The sequence below is a fragment of the Desmodus rotundus genome, chromosome 4, assembly GCF_022682495.2.
Source record: "Desmodus rotundus isolate HL8 chromosome 4, HLdesRot8A.1, whole genome shotgun sequence".
Classification (NCBI taxonomy): domain Eukaryota; kingdom Metazoa; phylum Chordata; class Mammalia; order Chiroptera; family Phyllostomidae; genus Desmodus; species Desmodus rotundus.
This window is the reverse complement of record NC_071390.1, coordinates 117,082,900-117,101,401: the sequence shown is the minus strand read 5'-3', so window position 1 is coordinate 117,101,401 and position 18,502 is coordinate 117,082,900. Positions and strand designations below refer to the sequence as shown.

At 38.6% G+C, this 18,502-nt stretch overlaps 1 protein-coding gene across 6 annotated transcripts in view; it reads right to left on the bottom strand.

The window, feature by feature from the left end:
* Positions 1–18,502, bottom strand: part of CRACD (capping protein inhibiting regulator of actin dynamics) — a 235,594-nt gene that overhangs the window by 70,560 nt on the left and 146,532 nt on the right. Inside the window, exon 1 of one of the 6 annotated variants that reach the window (XM_053922840.2) lies at positions 672–1,607. The exons of the other annotated variants lie outside the window; for them this stretch is intronic. The gene's annotated coding sequence lies outside the window, so the exon portion shown is untranslated. Of the gene's footprint in view, positions 1–671; positions 1,608–18,502 lie in introns of those variants that run through there. 6 annotated transcript variants of the gene reach the window in all.

Sequence of the window (18,502 nt, the reverse complement as noted above, 5' to 3'; positions counted from 1 at the left end):
AGAAGACAAATCAGGAGGAATAACTCACCTTGGTTTCTTTCAATCACTCATTCCCTCAGTGGCTAAATATTAACTGAGCCAAGAATTGAAAATTTCTTTGATAAGACTTAAGTAAATGGGACTTCAGAAATAGATATACCTGAGGGATTTAAGCCATTGACTTGCTGGCCAGATAAAAAGATGCATAAACTTGTACTTTTCGTATTTGTTTTAGTCCAGGCCCTTTGGTTACAATGGGCAGAAATCCACCCTGGTTAAAAATGGGGGTTAATGAAACCAGAAAGCACACAACTTCCATAATGAGCCGTCACAGAGGGAGAAGAGCCGTAGAGGGTGAGCACTTCGGGTTATAGTCTGCCCTTTTCCACGTGTCAACCGGACACATGGAAGAAAACGGCAACTGCTCTTAGACTTGGACCTGCAGATCGCTTTGTTTTTGTTTTGGGGAGGCAGCAAAAGTTATACTCAGAGACTATTTCTGTCATTGCCAGTAATATATTTTGCACAAGTTCACTGTGGGAATTATAATGTCACAAGCCAATAGCATACACGATAACCTTGCTTAATAAGCCAAATAAAGAGATAATATGCTCCATAGAAATGATAGCTTAATCACACTGTTCCAGGCAAGGGGAGGTGAAGGAATAAAGTCCAAATTTAATGAGGTGTACCTTTTCATACGAGGAGGCACTCAGGAGACTCGGCAGCCAACCAAAGAGCTGAGTTCCAGTGTTGGTAGGTGGGCAAATGAGGAGGGCCTCGCCAAGGCAAGAGCCGATGCCCCAAGGGTCTTCAGAGAGTTTTTAGGTTTATGAAGAATCACCTTACCCAACCAAAAATCTAAGTAGTCCTCACAAACTCTCAGTATTTGTAGTCCAAATGTTCCTCCCTTGCCATAGCTGTTTCTCCACATGTTCCTATTGATAAGCCCCCAGCGGGCCACTCTGCAGCTGGGCTGCTGACTGCTTGCTTATCAATGACAACAGATGCAGAATGATGACACCCGGGCATGACTTACTTTGTTCTTGTATCAAAGCAACTTTCCTTCTGAAAACACTTCTTCTTCTTCAGTCTTTGTCATTGTCGTAAACAAATAGATTCAAGCAACTAAAGTCATGAACAAGTGGATTTGAAATCGTATGAAACCTATACACGATTCAGGCTGAGCAGCTGACTGGAAGACGTCCGCCATGATGTGGGCCCACCCACAGGCCGACATGCAGCTGGATGCCTCTAAACCGTGGTGGCTGTGCAGACGGACCTGATCACTGCTGCACTAACGGGACTCTCGGGGGCGGGCAACGTATGAATAAGCTTCAAAGATGTAGAGGAATTGCTGAAGGAACAGAAGATACACCTAAGAATCCTCTTCTCCTTTTTTAAAGACTGACTTACTTTTAGAGGGAGGGGAAGGGAAGAGGAGAGGGAGAGAAACATCCCAATTGGTTGCATCTCACAAGACCCCAACTGGGGACCTGGTCTGCAATCCAGGCATGTGCCCTGACAAGAATCAAACCGGTGACCTTTAGGTTTGCAGGCTAGCGCTCAAGCCACTGGGCCACACCAGCCAGGGCATTTAAAGATCACAGCTAAATGGAAGAGCAACTCTGTGACTGAGCCCATCCACATATACTCTGCTTAAATTATGGTATGTCTCCTAGGACCAAGTTATCAAGGAAAGAGGCCAACAGAGCAAAACCTGAAACACACATTGAACAAGACTGTGTTGACGGTTTTGGTGTAGCCCATTGATTCGTCTCTGGGGGCGCTCCACTCCCTCGCCCCAATCTGTGTTAGGTGTTCCCCTCCTCATCCACCCTGTGCTATGGCAGATCTTTGGCATAGCTCTACCAGGGTATTTATTGTCAGCATCCTTGTCAATCTTCCCTATTTTTTGAAGTTGGGAATGATGTCATTTATTATAAACCATTTCATATACCTTTTGGTATGAGGAAGGGTATACATATTTAATAAATGAATAAATGTCTTATAGTTCTGTATTCTCAGAGCCTAGCATGTGCCCGGATCATGTTAGACAGATGGATAATAATCATAATAAAAGAATGAAATTAAAATATCTGGAATTTAATTGCTTTTAAAAAGCTCTGTAGTAACAGGTATGGGTTTAATAATTTCTATGGCTTTCATCTGATTTTATCTCCGCGTAAACATCAGCAGAGCAGATGTTCGCCTGTCCTTTTTGAAATGCTTGTGTTCTAGAAGTCTGTAAGTTTTGATGCAACTATGAGAAAAGCTTTTTATTTTGGTGTAGTGTTCTTAACACACCGGAGACTGGGAAAGGGAGTGGGGGTGGGGCCCACGGCTACCTGAGGCTGAGTGCTAACTGACTCTGCTGGTGGCTGTCTCACCATGGTCAATTTAACCTGACAACAAGCGTCCTATTTCTACATTTTGACACTTGTTTTAGGTGCAAAGATGACTTGAATTCATTCCAGGTTCTGTCCTGTTTAAATGCACTTAGATGGCATTTAGGCCATTGCTCATTTCAGCTAAACTTGGGGTGAAGTGAAGTTTTGATGACTCTCTTCATCATTCTTCTATGAAAACAGAGAGTAGATAATGACATTTCACACTAAAGATCAATTTCTGTATCTGTAAACTGAGCGTGAGAACACCCATCTCACAAAGCCATGGTGAGGGGTAAATGAGAGATGTCAGTTCACCACAGTGCCTGGTACATACATAGCGCGTTCTTGGTATCTGTTTGCAGATAATAATCAATTTAATTCGATAAGAATTCTAGTTCAAAGACGCTTCTTTTTTTTTCCTCATGGAAGGCAACTTTTCTTACAAAGGATTTCTTTCTCGGGAGACTGCAGCCAAAAAATCACAAGTTTTAATAAGACAATGGGGACCACAAAGCCTGAAACACAGAGGACCTCCATGTCATTACCATTTCCCTCTGAACTGCTCCAACCCCACTCAGTTCTATTCTGCTGAGAAACCCTCGGCTACCTCCCTGCTCTTCCTCCTCTGCCTCTCGAGTGGGGTGACGAGAAGGCAGAGGAGTCAGGAGGTGTCTTTCCCTCCCTTGCCAGCTGGAGCATCAGATCAGAAAACCACATTTCCTTCTGGACAGCCTTGGCACCACACGACCACGCTGAAGTCACTCTGCTGTCTTAGTGATGGATTTAGAAGAAGACACTATCAATAAGGGCTAAACACTCCAGTGCCCTGTGATACGCAAAGAATCAAGGACCAGACTGAAATATCAAGTAGAAGTCCAGTAACTGTGCCCATCCACCATCAGCATCCTTGTCCAAGACACTCTCATTTTTGCCTGGATGACTAATCCATTTACTCAATACATACTTACCTGACTCCAGCCCTTTCTCTGCATAGTAGCCAAGGGATCTCTGAACAAGATGGTCAGAGAAGGTCCAGAATCTTTATCATTGGCTCCCCTGCCCTGGCCTTGCCTGCCTCTCTGGCCTCATCTCTGCCCACTCCCCTAAGGTCACACCAATTTTCCTTTCAGTTCCTCAAACACACCAACTTTCCCCCTTTCTTTGGGTCTTTGTAGACTCAGTAAAAACCCTTCCCCTAACTCTTGCCTAGATATCTCTTCTTCATCTTTCAGGTTTCAGCTGCCATGTCATTTCCTCACTGATATTTAAATAGATATTTAAACAGACCCCCTGCTTTATGCTTCATGCACCCTGCAGTTTCCTTCACAACACTCACTGCGACTCGCAGTTGTGTATTTATATTTTTTACTATTTAACGTCCAGGGCTCCCAGCAATGGAAAAGCTCCATGTGCGCAGACAGCCTGTTTGCATACCACTGCGTGTCCAGGCCCAACACAGAGCCTGACTCATGCTGGGTAAGTGCAAGCAAAAAGGAGTTTGTTAATCGTATACAATTTTGTTGGCGATGTACTTTGGAATTGTACTGAAAACTTTTCTAGGACATGTTATATAGGGAGGATCCTCTCCACAGACACAGGGTTCCTTTCTACAACATTTCTACAATAATGTTATTTTCAATCCACTATAGTTCTAAATGACAAATTATTTTTAATCACTGCCACATCCACCCAAAGTGTTTACTATCAATTCGAAGTGCTGAGTTACCTGACATAAGCTTTGCATGAGCTTACAGAACTTTGAACTTCGGGCTCTTTGTAACCGAATTTCCCTACCAGTAAAAGGAAGGGGTAGGAGCTAACTGCACTCTGACTCTAATTCACAATTTCAGCTATTATGACTATCATTTCTCTGAAAGACGTGAACCAGCAGCTCACAAAAGAAATAAAAATGTCCAATAAACTTCAGTAGTAACCAAAAGTGTAAATTAAAAATAATGAGACACCATCTTTGCAGATCAGATTGGCAAATTTGGGAATGAATAACAATAGCCTGTGTAACAGTCTCAAGAAGAATCATTTGCATCACTGTACAATATTTGGAGCGGCTATTTGGCAGATGTATCAAAAGTCTCAACAACGAGTGAAGCTGACTGTATTTTCCCCAGATGACCACACCAACGCAGCGCCTCAGTCCCATACACACGGTCTACAGTGTTGACACTTCTCCCTTGACAGATGGGAGTCGGTGTGCTCTCCTCAGCCTGGGTGGGCCTGTAAAATGGAAGTGGTGTCTTATGGTTTCCGGGGCTAAGTTAGAAAAGGTGACAGTGCTTCTACGTGGCTCTCTATTGGGATGCCCTACGGTGCCATGTAAGAAGTCTAGCTATCCTGAAGTCAACATGCTAGAGAAGCCACATCCAAATGCAGGAAAATGCCTGAGGAGGCCCAGCTGTTCCAGGTCCCAGCTGTTTGGCACACTGATGTTTCCCTCTCTTTCTCCTTCCCTTCCCCTCTTTCTAAAAATAAATAAAATATTCAAAAATAAAAAATATATTCCTGGGTCAAAAGATATCTATATCTCTATATATTTTATATGTACATCTGTCTACATACATATAGGTATATATGTAGGTATTTTTTTAACCTAGCAATTTCAGTTCTAGGAATTTGTGCTAAGAATATATTTGGAAAGTATATAAAAATGGCTACCTAGCATTATTAATAAAATGTTTTCAAACCATATAAAATGTTCAGCAACAGGCAACTGATTAAATATATTATTTTATATTCATATAATCAATTACTAGGCTGCCACACAAAAATGTGTTTACTGGTCAGACAGTGATTTATAAATCAAAAATTAATTATAATTAATCCTATTCTTTTCACCTAAGGTCCATTTTGCTTATAATTTTTATAGGACCTTATGTGCAAATAAATGTATATTAGGTACAAAAAAAACCCCCAGACTAATCATACTCATTGGTTCATGTTTGGCTCTCATTTATTTATTCATACAAAGACATTAAAGCATAATGGTTATTTTTTTTAATTTTTAAAAGATTTTATTTATTTATTTTTAGAGAGGAGAAAGGAGGGAGAAAGAGAGAGAGAGAAACATCAATGTGTGGTTGCCTCTTGCACACCCCCAACTGGGGACCTGGCCCACAACCCAGGTATGTGCTCTGACTGGGAATCGAACTGGTGACCCTTTGGTTTGCAGGCTGGTACTCAATCCACTGAGCCACACCAGCCAGGGCTGTTATTTTCTTTTTTAACAAAAAGGAATTAAGACTCTACAAATTACTCTGCAATTTGCTCCTTTATTTCATACTATATCATAAATATATTATATTTACTATATTGAAACCCTCCAGGTCATAGATTTGGATTTAACTCATTCTTTCTAATAGCTGTACCATAATTTATTTAACCTTTCTCCCATTAATGGACATTCAGGTTGTTCCAATTTTTTCTTTTACATCACTACAAGCAATGTTAAAATAAATATTTTGATTAATTTATCTTCAGATATTGATGCTTTTATTTCAATAAAACAAATTCCGAAGAATGGCATCGCTGGGTCAGTGTGTACTTAAATTTTGATGTATACTGCTACTTTCCAAAAAGGTTACGGTGATTCATATTCCCACCAGCAATGTGTGAGATTCCCCTGCACCCTGAACAGCGACATATTCTTTCTTTCTCATTCTTTATAATGGGTAGAAAATGGTTTCAAGGTTATGCACTTTTTACATATTTAAAATGTAAACCCCATCATACATTGCAAGCTTTTATTTTTTTGTCTTGGCACATTTCGCAGCACAAAAGTTTTAAATTTTATATGGTCCAATCTATCAATCTCTTTCTTTATGGCTGTTTGAACCTTTGTTTTAAAAGCTGAATATACTGTCAGATGAATTAGCATTTGTGGGCATGGGAGTGGTTGAACAGGCTCATCTGGACAGGCTTTTCCTTTCAACACTGAACCCCTGAAGTCTGACCTTCAGTTAGTACTTTGCTGCCACTATCCAGGGAGACTGTATACTAGTGTGACTGAATTCTCAAAGTGGTTTGTCTGATGCCTTTGTTCAAAATGAGCAATTCTATTCCACAAAGAACTTAGCTTTACTGATGGAGATGTAAGCTGGGGTTTAATGAGTCTGCAGCACTACGAAACATGCTAATGTATTTCTTGTTCCTCTAAGGAAATAAAAATAATTTCAAGATAATCTTCCCATAGACATCTCACAAAATGCAAGTTTCTAAGTCCTGTAATATTTCATTTTTCTTAACAGAATCCTTTAGTGGTTTATGCAAATCCAGGCAGCTCCAGCTTTAGATATCTTATCAGTTTTTGATGAAAGCCTTGACTTGACAAATACCCCAGGATTTATTGCTTTATGGCATGTGGTCAGATATGAGTTAATAAAAGCTTTTATGATTTCTTACCCTACTCCCACTGTATCTTTTCAAGCCCATAACCTTGCATTTTTATCTATCTAATGGAAACAAGGTGAGACATTTAAATTATTTTAAAACCCAGTTTGTAGACACCTTAAAAGTCTACTTTATCATAATAAGTATACAAATGTCAATGAATTGTTGAAAAACACTTTCTTAAACACAACAGGACTCTACCCTGTAAGTAAGATTGGAGGGTGGAATGGAGGGCAGCATGTGCTTAATTCCTAACAGTGCCTGAGAACAAACCAGAGCGCTCTCTTGGCTTGAACAGCACCGCTATGGTACTTTCTTGTATTTTCACGCTTAATATTTCACCCACGTTTTAACTGTCCACCAAACTTTTTCACTTTAGTCATGTCATATAGTTACATCATATGAAACCCAGTTAATCAAAGTCTCTACCACTTCCCAATCTCTGTCAATGGCTTTAAAACTTTCCCCCTACCTTTCCTTTACCTTATCTAACCCTGTTGACTTTTTAACCGTTTATTTATTCAACAAACATTTATTGCACATCTACTATATTTTTATGATGATAGACTTACATAATATAAAATTTACCATTTTAACCATTTCTAAGTGTACAGTTCATACATTCACACTGTTCTGAAACCACCACCACCATCAATTTCCAGAACTTTTCATTATACCAAACTGAAGTTCTATATCCACTAAATGATAACTTCCCATTCCCACCTCCCCCCACACCCAGGGCCTGGCAACCACCATTCTACCCTCTGTCTTCAGGAATTTGACTACTCTAGGTACATCATGTAAGTAGAATTGTATGATATTTATCTTTTTGTGGCTGACTTCTTTCACTTAGCATAATGCTATGAAGGTTCATCCATGTTGTGCCACGTGTGAGCATTCCCTTCCTTTAAAAAACTAAACAACATCCCATGTATGTGTAAAGCACTTTTGTTGACCCAGCCAGTGGACAATGGGGTTCTGGGTTACTTCCATATTCTAGCTACCGTGAACCGCGCTGCTATGAACGTAAGCATACAACAAATACCCATTTATATTCCTGCCCTCACTTCGGGAGGGGGGAGTACATATCCAGAGGTGGAATTGCTGAATCATACGGTACTTTTATTTTTAATTTTGATGAATTGCTATGCCATGTTCCACAGCAGTTGCATCATTATACATTGCTACCCGCATGCGCAAGGGTTCCAATTTCTCCACATTCGCACAAATACTTGTTGTTATTTTATATAACAGTCATCCTAATGGGTGTGAAGTAGTATTTCATTGTTGTTTTGATTTGCATTACCCTAATTATTAGTGATGTTGAACATTGTTTCATGTGCTTAATGGCCTCTTATATATCTTTTTGGAGAAATGTTTATTTAAGTCTTTTACCCATTTTCTAATCAGGTTTTTGTTATTGAGTTGTAGTTATTTATATATTCTAGATATCAATCCCTTATCAGACATATGACTTGCAAAATATTTTTTCCTCTTCTGTTGCCTACTTTTCCCTTAATAGTATCCTTTGCTGCCTCAAAGTTTTTAATTTTGATGAAGTCTAATTTATCTATTTTTTTGTTGCCTGTGCTTTTGGTGTCACACTAAGAAATGATTGCTAAATCCAGTATCATGAAACTTTTCCCTATGTTTTCCTCTAAGTTTTATAGTTCTAACTCTTACATTTAGATCATTGATCTATGTTGAGTTTAGATATGGTGTGAGATAACAGCCCTTCTTCATTTTTTTAATTTTGCATATAGATATCCCGTTTTCTCAGCATCATTTGTTGAAAACATTATCCTTTCTCCATTGAATAGTCTTGGCACCCCTGTTAAAAAATAATCTTAGCATTTATACAAGGGTTTATTTCTGGGCCCTCTATTCTATTCTGTTGGTCTATATGTCTGTCTTTATGCCAGTACCACACTATTTTGATTACTGTAACTTTGTAGTATGTTCTTTCCTGGGTTATCGAGAAATAATTGTTGTACATCACTGTATAAGGTTAAGGCAGACAGCATTGGTTTGATTGATATATATTGTGGAACAATTGCAATAGGTTTAGTTAACATCATACAGATGCAGTATAAGAAAAAGAAAAAGATTCTTGTGATGAGAACTATTGGGATCTACTACCTTAACAATTTTCCTATATACCACATAGCAGTTTAACTATACTCATCATGTTGTGCGTTACCTCCCTACTACTTACTTATCTTATAACTGGAAATTTATACCTTTTGACCATCTTCTTCCAAATCCCCTCCCCTATACTAAGTTTTGAAGTCAGGAAGTGTGAGACCTCCAACATTGTTCTCTTTCAAGATCGTTTTGGCTATTCTGAGACTTTTGAGATTCCACATTAATTTTAGGATGGATTTTTCTACTTTTGCAAAAAAAGTTGTTGGGATTGCACGTCTACTATACTTAAGGCAGTGTTACTTTTATTTATTCCTTTCTTTCCACTTTACTGGACACAATGGCCTCCTCTCTGGTACAGGAGGTCCTGGAATCATGTTGTTTCATTATAATGTTGATGAGATGCTGTAGAAACTTAACACTAGTTTTTATGAATGAGCCTATGATAAGATTGGTTTTGTTATAGTCATTTTCACTTAAAAGTTGAAGAACCTATTGACAGCATTAAGTGAGGACTTACTGTATTCCTCTCACAAATGCTCCACATTTTAGGTAATACATTGTGTACACTGCTATGAGATAAATATCCCTAAAACATCACATTATTATATCACTCATTGGAACAAAGACTTATAGTGCTTCCTAGTGCCTGAATACTCATGCCCACGCACCTCTGCTTGGTGTTTAAGACCCTTCATCGTGCCCTTGATCGGCCTGTAATATTTATTCTCTATCCCTTCCTGGCACCAAGCCTGGGCTCCAGTCAATGTACTTTCCTTCCCTCACGTTCCCCTTCAGGTTTCTACATAACCTGACCCATCCTAGAAGACCATTTCTAGTCTCATTTCTTCTTTTAAATCTTCAGTGACAGTGCTATTTACCATGATTGCTTCTCCCCCCAACCCCCCACTATTTTTCCTTTTTGCAAAAAGAAATATTTTTGTTGTAACAAACTGAGTTTAAAATTAATGGAATCACCACACAAAAACTCATATACAAATATTCATAGCAGCATTATGAATAATAGTTTAAAAGTAGAAACAATCAAATTGTCCACCAACTGAGCAATGAATAAAAGAGTCCATATAATACAATATTATTCAGCCATAAAAAAGAATGCTACAACATGGATGAACTTTGAAAGCATCATGTTAAGAGAAAGCAGCCAGCAGCGAAAGGCCACATATTGTATGATCCCACTTAAATGATGTTCTGGTAAAGGCAAAACTGAAGGCACAGAAAACAGATCAGTTATTGCCAGAGGCTATTGAGACGGGAAAAATGGGGAGTGATTGCTAATGGGTATTGATTTGTTTTGGGGGGTGGTGAAAATGTTCTAAAATTAGAGAGTGGCGATGGTGGCATAACACTTTGAATGCACCAAAAACCATCGAAATGTATACTTTAAAAGAGTGAACTTCATAATCTGTGAACTGCATCTTCATAAAAGTTATAAAAAATTATGAAAACTACAAATAAGCTGTCGGAACTAGTAAGTGAGTGTGGCAAGACTGCAGGATACAAGACCAAATATTAAAGTCAATTGTATTTTTATGTGATAGTGACACAGTCGGAAATGAAAATGATGAAAACAATATCATTTGTAAAAGACAACATACTTAAGATAAATCTGGCAAAAGATGTGAAAGACCTGTACACTGAAAAACTACAGAACACTGATGAGAGAAGTTAAAGATAGCTTAAAAAAGCGGAGAGACATTCCATGTTCGCACACTGGAAGACTCAGTCTGGTCAAATTTTCCTTTAGACTCAACACAATCCCAAATTCTCATCTGGCTTTTTTCTTGAAACTGATTGTAAAATTCACATGAAACTGCACAGTATCTGGAGTTGTTAAAACAATTTTTAAAAGATGAACAAAAGTGGAGAAATAACACTGCTTGATTTCCAGACTTATAAAAATACAGCAATCAACACAGTGTGGTATTGGCATAAAGATAAACAAATAGATAAAAGATAAACGAGAAGGTTGAAATGATAAACAAAATAGTCCAGCGCACATATAAATATATAGACAACTGATTTTTGACAAAGATGTAAAGGCAATTTAGTTAAGAAATGTTAGTCTTTTCAAACAATGATGCTAGAAAACTTGGATATTCATATGCAAATAACTAACTTTGACCCACATCTCACACCATATATAAAAATGAACTCAAAATGCAACAGAGGCCTAACTATAAAACCCAAAACTGTAAACCTCCGAAAGAGAAGTTAGAGAAAAGCTTGGAGAACTTGGATTAGGCAAAGATGTCTTTAGATACACCACCAACAGCATGATCAATAAAAGAACATATTGTTAAAATGGTCTTCATCAAAACTAAAAATTGTTCTTCAAAAGATACTATTATGAGTATAAAATAAATCATAGATGCGAGAAAATATGTCTAAATCATGTATCTGATAAAGGATTTGTGTTTAAAATATAAAAAAAATTCTTGCAACTAAATAATAAGAAAATAATTCACTCAATTAAAAATGGGGAAAGAAATGAACAAACATTTCACCAAAGTAAATATACAAATGCTAACTAAGCACATGAAAAGATGTTCAATAAAATTAGTTATGAGAGAATTACATATTTTAAGCCACAGTGAGATACCCTTAGCTACCTATTGACATTCGCTAAAATTAAAATTATTGACTGAACATACCAACTGTTGGCAGGCAGAGGAACTGGAATTCATATACTGCTGGTAGGAATGCAACTTTGTGAGAAGCACTGGCAGTTTCCTAAAAAGTTAAGCATACAACTACCATGTGATCAGCCACTTCATGCCTAGGAATTTCCCCAAGACAAATGAAAACACACCCGAGAGACACAGAGGACTTGTACTAGAATGTTCTTTCACAGCAGCCCCAACAGGGAAACAGCCTAAATGTCCACCAACAGGTGAACTGATAAACAAACACGGTATATCCATACAGTGGCCTGCTACTGTGCCATGAAAAGGGACGGACTATGGATACATGCTGTAATAGGCGAATCTGAGTTATTCCAAATAAGTATGCTGAGTTAAAGAAGCCAGACAAAAAGACCATACAGTGTGATCTCATAAGACTATAAAGTTTTAGAGCATGTGAACTATGTATTGTGACAGAAAGCAGATTAGTGGTTGCTCAGGGATGGGAATGGGGAAAGCAGCAGGAAGGAGGGATTACATATGTCCCTACTGATCAAAGTTGTGTTGGTTTCCGTTTTTCTCCAGGCCAATAACATATAACTGCAATAAATACCATTACACACTAATATTTTCTGCACATAGTATTTTTTAAAATCCTCATCCGAGGACACGTTTCCATTGATTTGAAAGAGAGAGAAAAAGAAACATTGATGTGAGAGAGAAACATCAATTGGTTGCCTCCCATACATACCCCAAAATGGGACTGAACCCCCAACCTAGGTATGTGCCCTGACCAGGAATCAAACCGGCAACCGGAATCAAATCTGTGCAGTCTTTCGGTGCCCAGAATGAGGTTCCAACAAACTGAGCCACGTGGCCAGGGCCGCACACAAGTACTTTTTAGTGGTGTATAGTATATATTCAATAAATGTCCTTTAGTAAATTAAACACTGGAGGATCGATTTTATATCTGCTTTAATGTAAAGTCTAAAAAGCTAAATTACTGGTTCAAAGAATAGCCAGATTTTAATACTTTCTATACACTAGCAAATGTTACTCCAGAAAAATGCCAATTGTTAAGAGAGATTATATTTATCTATATTATACCATGATTTATCCATACAAACCAGTTGCCAATTTATAAGTAAAAATGTTTACCCTTGTTTTTTTTTAAATTAAATTTATTGGGTGACATTTGTTAATAAAATTATATAGGTTTCAAGCATACCATTCTATGATACATCACCTGTATATTGTGTTGTGTGCCCACCACCCAAAGTCAAATCTTCTCCTATCACCATATATTTGACCCCCTTTACCCTTTACTACCCCCGAACTCCTCCTCCTTCTACATTTATCCTTGTTTTAATCTACTGTTACTTATATATCAAAGTTTATTTTTTATTGTTTATTTGCTTAATAGCCATTTTCATGCCTTCTTCCAGCTCTTTTTGCACGAAGTTTGTATAGCACATAGTTAGCACTGCATTATGTTTTTCTTTGTACTGGACAACTTGGTTATCATCTTACTATGCAATGTGGTTATGTATGTTGCTGGTGTAGTTTCTGTAGCTTACACGGAAGCTTGACAGGGCCTCTTAGGAGAAGCCACTGTTGGTCTTACAATCTAGCAAGCTTTATTATTATTCACCAATTGTTTTTCCAAGTATATATAGAATATATTTTTCTTTTTTCCTCTTCTCTCTCTTTTTCCCCCTCCATATTTTTACATGGATTTTAAGTTAACTGATATAAGGTCCATACTAATTATATATTATCGATATAAAGGCAGATTATATAATTCAGTTATAGATAATTAGTAGATGAACTGACTCAGAAATAAAAGATTATCAAAGGATAGGGTAGAGTACTGGTCTGATGATTCCAACTGCAGTTCTTACGGTACTATTTTCAATGTGATTTGGAGCATATGCTTTTACCTGCAGTTTTCTCCCCTCTAATCTGTGTGCAAACTCAGGAGGAGAGCGTCAGTGTGGCAGAACACCAGAGATAAAACACAAGACTGACCCCCAGGAACCAAGGACGGTGTAAGAGTGATTGTCTTCGAGTATAGGATCTACTAGCATCTTTTTTCTTATTTTCCTACTTTTCTATATTTTCTAGGAGTTGTAACCTTTTATATTAGACATACATTTTCATCTGAATCCAAAGAGTACCTAACTGAAGATACCTATGATGTTTAGAAGCTCCAATATTCTCCAGTCTGCAAGGAAGCTACTGAATGCTCGTTGAATGACCGGTGACAGGAGTCTATGTCGCACATCTGGTACACGCTTATACATGTTCTTATATGTTGTAGCAAAGTCTTAGGCTCAGAGAAGATGAGAACTGGAAGAGATGTTAGGACTCATTTTGTCTATTTCCTTTCAAATACTTTTAGTTCTGGAAGCTTTTATTTGAAATTTTATATAGAAACCTAATACAAAAGTAAGAGACTCAGAGCATTGAGAAGAGGCCTTGTGAACCACAGCCCTGAAGGTAAACAGGTCCTAAATGTCAAAAATCTTTAAGAGACACTTTGAAAACCACTGATTCAATTCAATCCATTCACTTTCCAGAAAAAGAAACTCAAGCAAGGCCATAAAGCAAGTTAACTACAGAATCAGATCTTCTGACTTGGAGTCTAATCTTTTCTACCACAACACTGCTTTTCAGGTGGACTCCATGCTCTCTTATGGGAACAATGCCTTACGCCTCTGTCTCCCTCCTGGGCCAGCACAGAGAGCAGTGCTAAGGGCATCTTTTTAAACCCAACAATGGATGTATACCTGTTATTCAACTGGAAAAGGATAGATTGCCACCCAAGGGTAATTATATATAGGAAAAACTATGCGTGCCTTTTAAAAAAAGGAGCTAAGGATCATTTCAGTCTCCATACCTAACCTCCTCAGCAGCACCAAGGACATTGCCCAATACCAATGCAAGGAAGATAAAGAAGTTAAACAATAGAGTAGACAAAGTATGTAACAGACTTACAACCAAAAGCAGGAAGGAGATCTACACTGAAGAAACTCCTTCCTGCCCAGAGCAATTAATGTGGTGAACAGATGGGAAGGCAAGCGAATTATTCTCAAGCTTTAAAGGGAAGATAAAAGACACGAAGAAATAATAAGCAGTAAGCCTACAGGGCAGGGGCAAACAGGAAGGTATGTTTTTCTTTCTTCCAAAAGATTTTTTTATTGTTGGCAGTAATCGCTCAAAGTTTCACCCTGTTAGTTGTTTTCCATTGATTATGGAGAGACAGAATAAAACATCCAGAGAGAAATCACGTAACAGAGACATCAATGCAAGCAATGGGGATGAAAACAAGCTCCCCAAATCTGGTACATGCCTTCCTCCTAGCTGAGTTTATAAAAGGGCAAGCTTCCCTTTATTCAGAGGGCAGCATGTCGTTCTGTTAGAAATGATGATTATAATGATGATCGTGAAGTGGCGTTCGTCTTGGTGAAGAAACCGCACAGTACGTGTCCACTTGTGTTTGTCTGGGGATTTCCAATTGTGTTGGGGTTATTTCTACACCCCCCCCCCCACACACAGCATAGTACAGGTCCTCTGCTGTCCATTCACGTGCCACTGGAACAAGCTCGTCTCCTACCTACAGGCACAGTCATCCTGATTCACCACTGTCATAATACCCCTGCAATTTCTGACATACGCAGAGAACTTTTTTATGATTTTCAAAACGTGTTTCACAGCTATTTTCTCATTTACCTTCACGACACCTTTGTGATGGGTACCTGCGTGTGACAAATAAAGAAACTCGAACTCCAGGACTGTAAATGAAGATTCCAAGGCTGCACGGTTAATAAGTGGCAGGGTCAGAATGGGAACCTTGAACTTCTGGTTGCTAGTACCTCACTCTCCCATTATAACTTACTTTCCACTAAACCACACAAAACACCATCAGATGTTCTTTACGGTCCTCGAGAAACTCCACAGCCTCAGCATGGCTTCCCAGTTCCTCCCCGTCTGGCGCCTGTCCCGGTCTAACCTTTTCTCCAACACACACCAGCTGCTTGTTCATAATAATACTTTCACCTGGAACGTCCTCCCTTCTTTTCTTTCTTTTTATCTACTTTTAATTTATTTTCTCCATTACCATTTATCCCCATTATACCCTCTTCTACCTCCGCTAACCCCCTCCTACCACAATCCTCCCTTCTTGTCATTTTACTAAATTCTGTATAGTCTTCAAGGCTCAACAGAACGGTCAAGTGGATATAATCTTCCAACAAAAGCAATTTATGTCTGAATTACATATTTTGACATTTTATTATATAGTCAATATAATTTTTAGTAAAACATAGCTGTAAATTACTTGTTATACCACATGAGCTAAATTATTTTATATTTAATTGTTTAATGTGTCAAAGTCTTGTTTCTGTTAAAGACCAAGCCCTTTAGTGGTAAGGGAGGTGTCATACACTTTTATTCATGAACTTGTGTCAGTGTTTAGAACACAGTAGGTTCTCAGTAACAGAAATTAATGGTTTTTTGGTTTGGTTTAATACAGTTTCTATCATTATATGAAAATACTGTCACTGAAATGACTGGAGTAAGGGGGGGATAAGGCAGAATTTTAGTTTTACAGGAACTGGGGTCCCAGGAGAGCTTGGAAGTAGGGATCCAAGCCTGAAACTGGGTACACAATGAAAGCAGACAAGCAGCGAGGCTGACTTGATGCTCCGCACATATCTCCTGCTTAAGGAAGAAGACTAACTTCAATACTGGGCTAGAACTGCACCGTACATGGAGGTTAAGTAGTCCCTAAGAGACACAGAGGAAGAGGAAGATAAAAAGAGAGAGAAAGTGACTAGCTAGATCATTGGTGGACTGTGTCCTAGAAAATAGTTACCTTGTATAAGACAGTTTGTAGGTATATTACACACCTGTTGCTGATCATGCGAAATGGCACTCATTTCAAAATTCCTCACTTGATTTCTCAAATATCCATACTACCCAAAGCAATTTATGGATTCAACACAATCCCTATTAAAATACCAATGACATATTTCACAGATACAGAGCAAACATTTAGAAATTTATATGGAACCATAAATGACCCTGAATAGCCTCAGCAATCTTGAGAAAAAAGAACAAAGTAGGAGGGATCACAATACCTGATGTCAAAATATATTACAAGGCCATGGTCTTGTAATCAAAACAGTCTGGTACTGGCATAAGAACGGATATATAGATCAATGGAACAGAATAGAGGGTGCAGAAATAAACCCAAGTCTCTATGGTCAATAAATACTTGACAAAGGGGGCAGAAGCATAAAATGGAGTAAAATTAGCCTCTTCAACAAATGGTGTTGGGAGATCTGGACAGTTACATGCAAAAAATTCAAACTCGGTCACCAACTTACACCATACACAGGGGAAATAAACTCACGGTAGATAAACGACTTAAATATAAGTTACAACACCATAAAAGTCCTCGAGGAGAACATAGGCAGGAAAACCTCAGATATTCCACGGAGCAATATTTTCACCAATATGTCCCCTAGAGCAAGGGACGTAAATGAAAGAATAAACAAATGGGATCTCATCAAAATAAAAAGCTTCTGCATGGCTAAAAGAAACACCAGCAAAATGAAAAGGGAACCGATCATATGGGAAAATATATTTGTAAAAGATACCTCAGACAAGGGTTTGATCTCCAAAATATATAATGAACTCACATGACTCCACTCCAGGAAGACAAACAACCCAATTAAGAAATGGGCAAAGGACCCGAACAGACACTTCTCCAAGGAGGACATACAGAGGGCCCAGAGACAGATGAAAGGAAGCTCAGCATCATTAGCCATCAGAGAGGTGCAAATTAAAAGAACAATGAGATACTACTTCACACCGGTGAGAATGGCCATCATAAACAAAGCAACAAACAACAAGTGTTGGAGAGGATGCGGAGAAAAGGGAATCCTAGTGCACTGTTGGTGGGAATGCAGACTGGTGCAGCCACTAGGGAAAACAGTATGGAATTTCCTCACAAAACTAAAAACAGAACTGCCTTTTGACCTGGCAATTCCACTACTGGGACTACACCCTAAGAATCCTGAAACACTAATTCAGAAGAACCTATGCACCCCAATGTTCACAGCAGCACAATTTACAATAGCCAAGTGTTGGAAGCAACCTAAGTACCCATCAGTAAGTGAATGGATCAAAAAACTATGGTACATTTACACAACGGAATACTACGCAGCAGAAAGAAAGAAGCAGCTCCTACCCTTTGCAACAGCATGGATGGAACTGGAAAGCATTATGCTAAGTGAAGTAAGCCAGGCAGTGAAAGACAAATACCATATGATCTCACCTATAAGTGGAACCTGATCAACAAAACATACAAGCAAGCAAAATAGAAACAGAGACATTGAAATAAAGAACAAACTGACAGTAACCAGAGGGGAGGCGGGAAGGGATAATGGGGAAAGTAGGGGAAGAGTCATCAAGGAACATGTATAAAGGACACACGGATAAAGCCAAAGGGGGTAGGATCTAGGGTGAGAGGTGGAGGTCGGTGGGATGGGGGGGAGTGGAGGAGGAAAAATGGAGAAAACTGTGCTTGGAAAAGAATAAAAAAAAGTCTCACACTTGATTTTTCAAATAAAGTGTTATTGGGACATGGCCACGCCCATTTCTGTAAGCACTGCCTATGGCTACTTTTACATGACATGGATGGAGTTGTTGCAGCAGACCTTAAAATATCTGGCCTCATACAGACCTCTGCTCTAAAATCTAGTCCTGCTTTTCATAGGAGATCAGGAAGCAATTTTTGGCAAGGAAGACCCAGAAGCTGTCAGTAGATTCAGAAAGGCCAGAACATTTCCTTCTGTTACTGACAATCCTGCTCTGGCCTATGAACTCATCACTTGGCTATTCTGTCTTACAGCATCTATTTGTGATGCTGACATTATT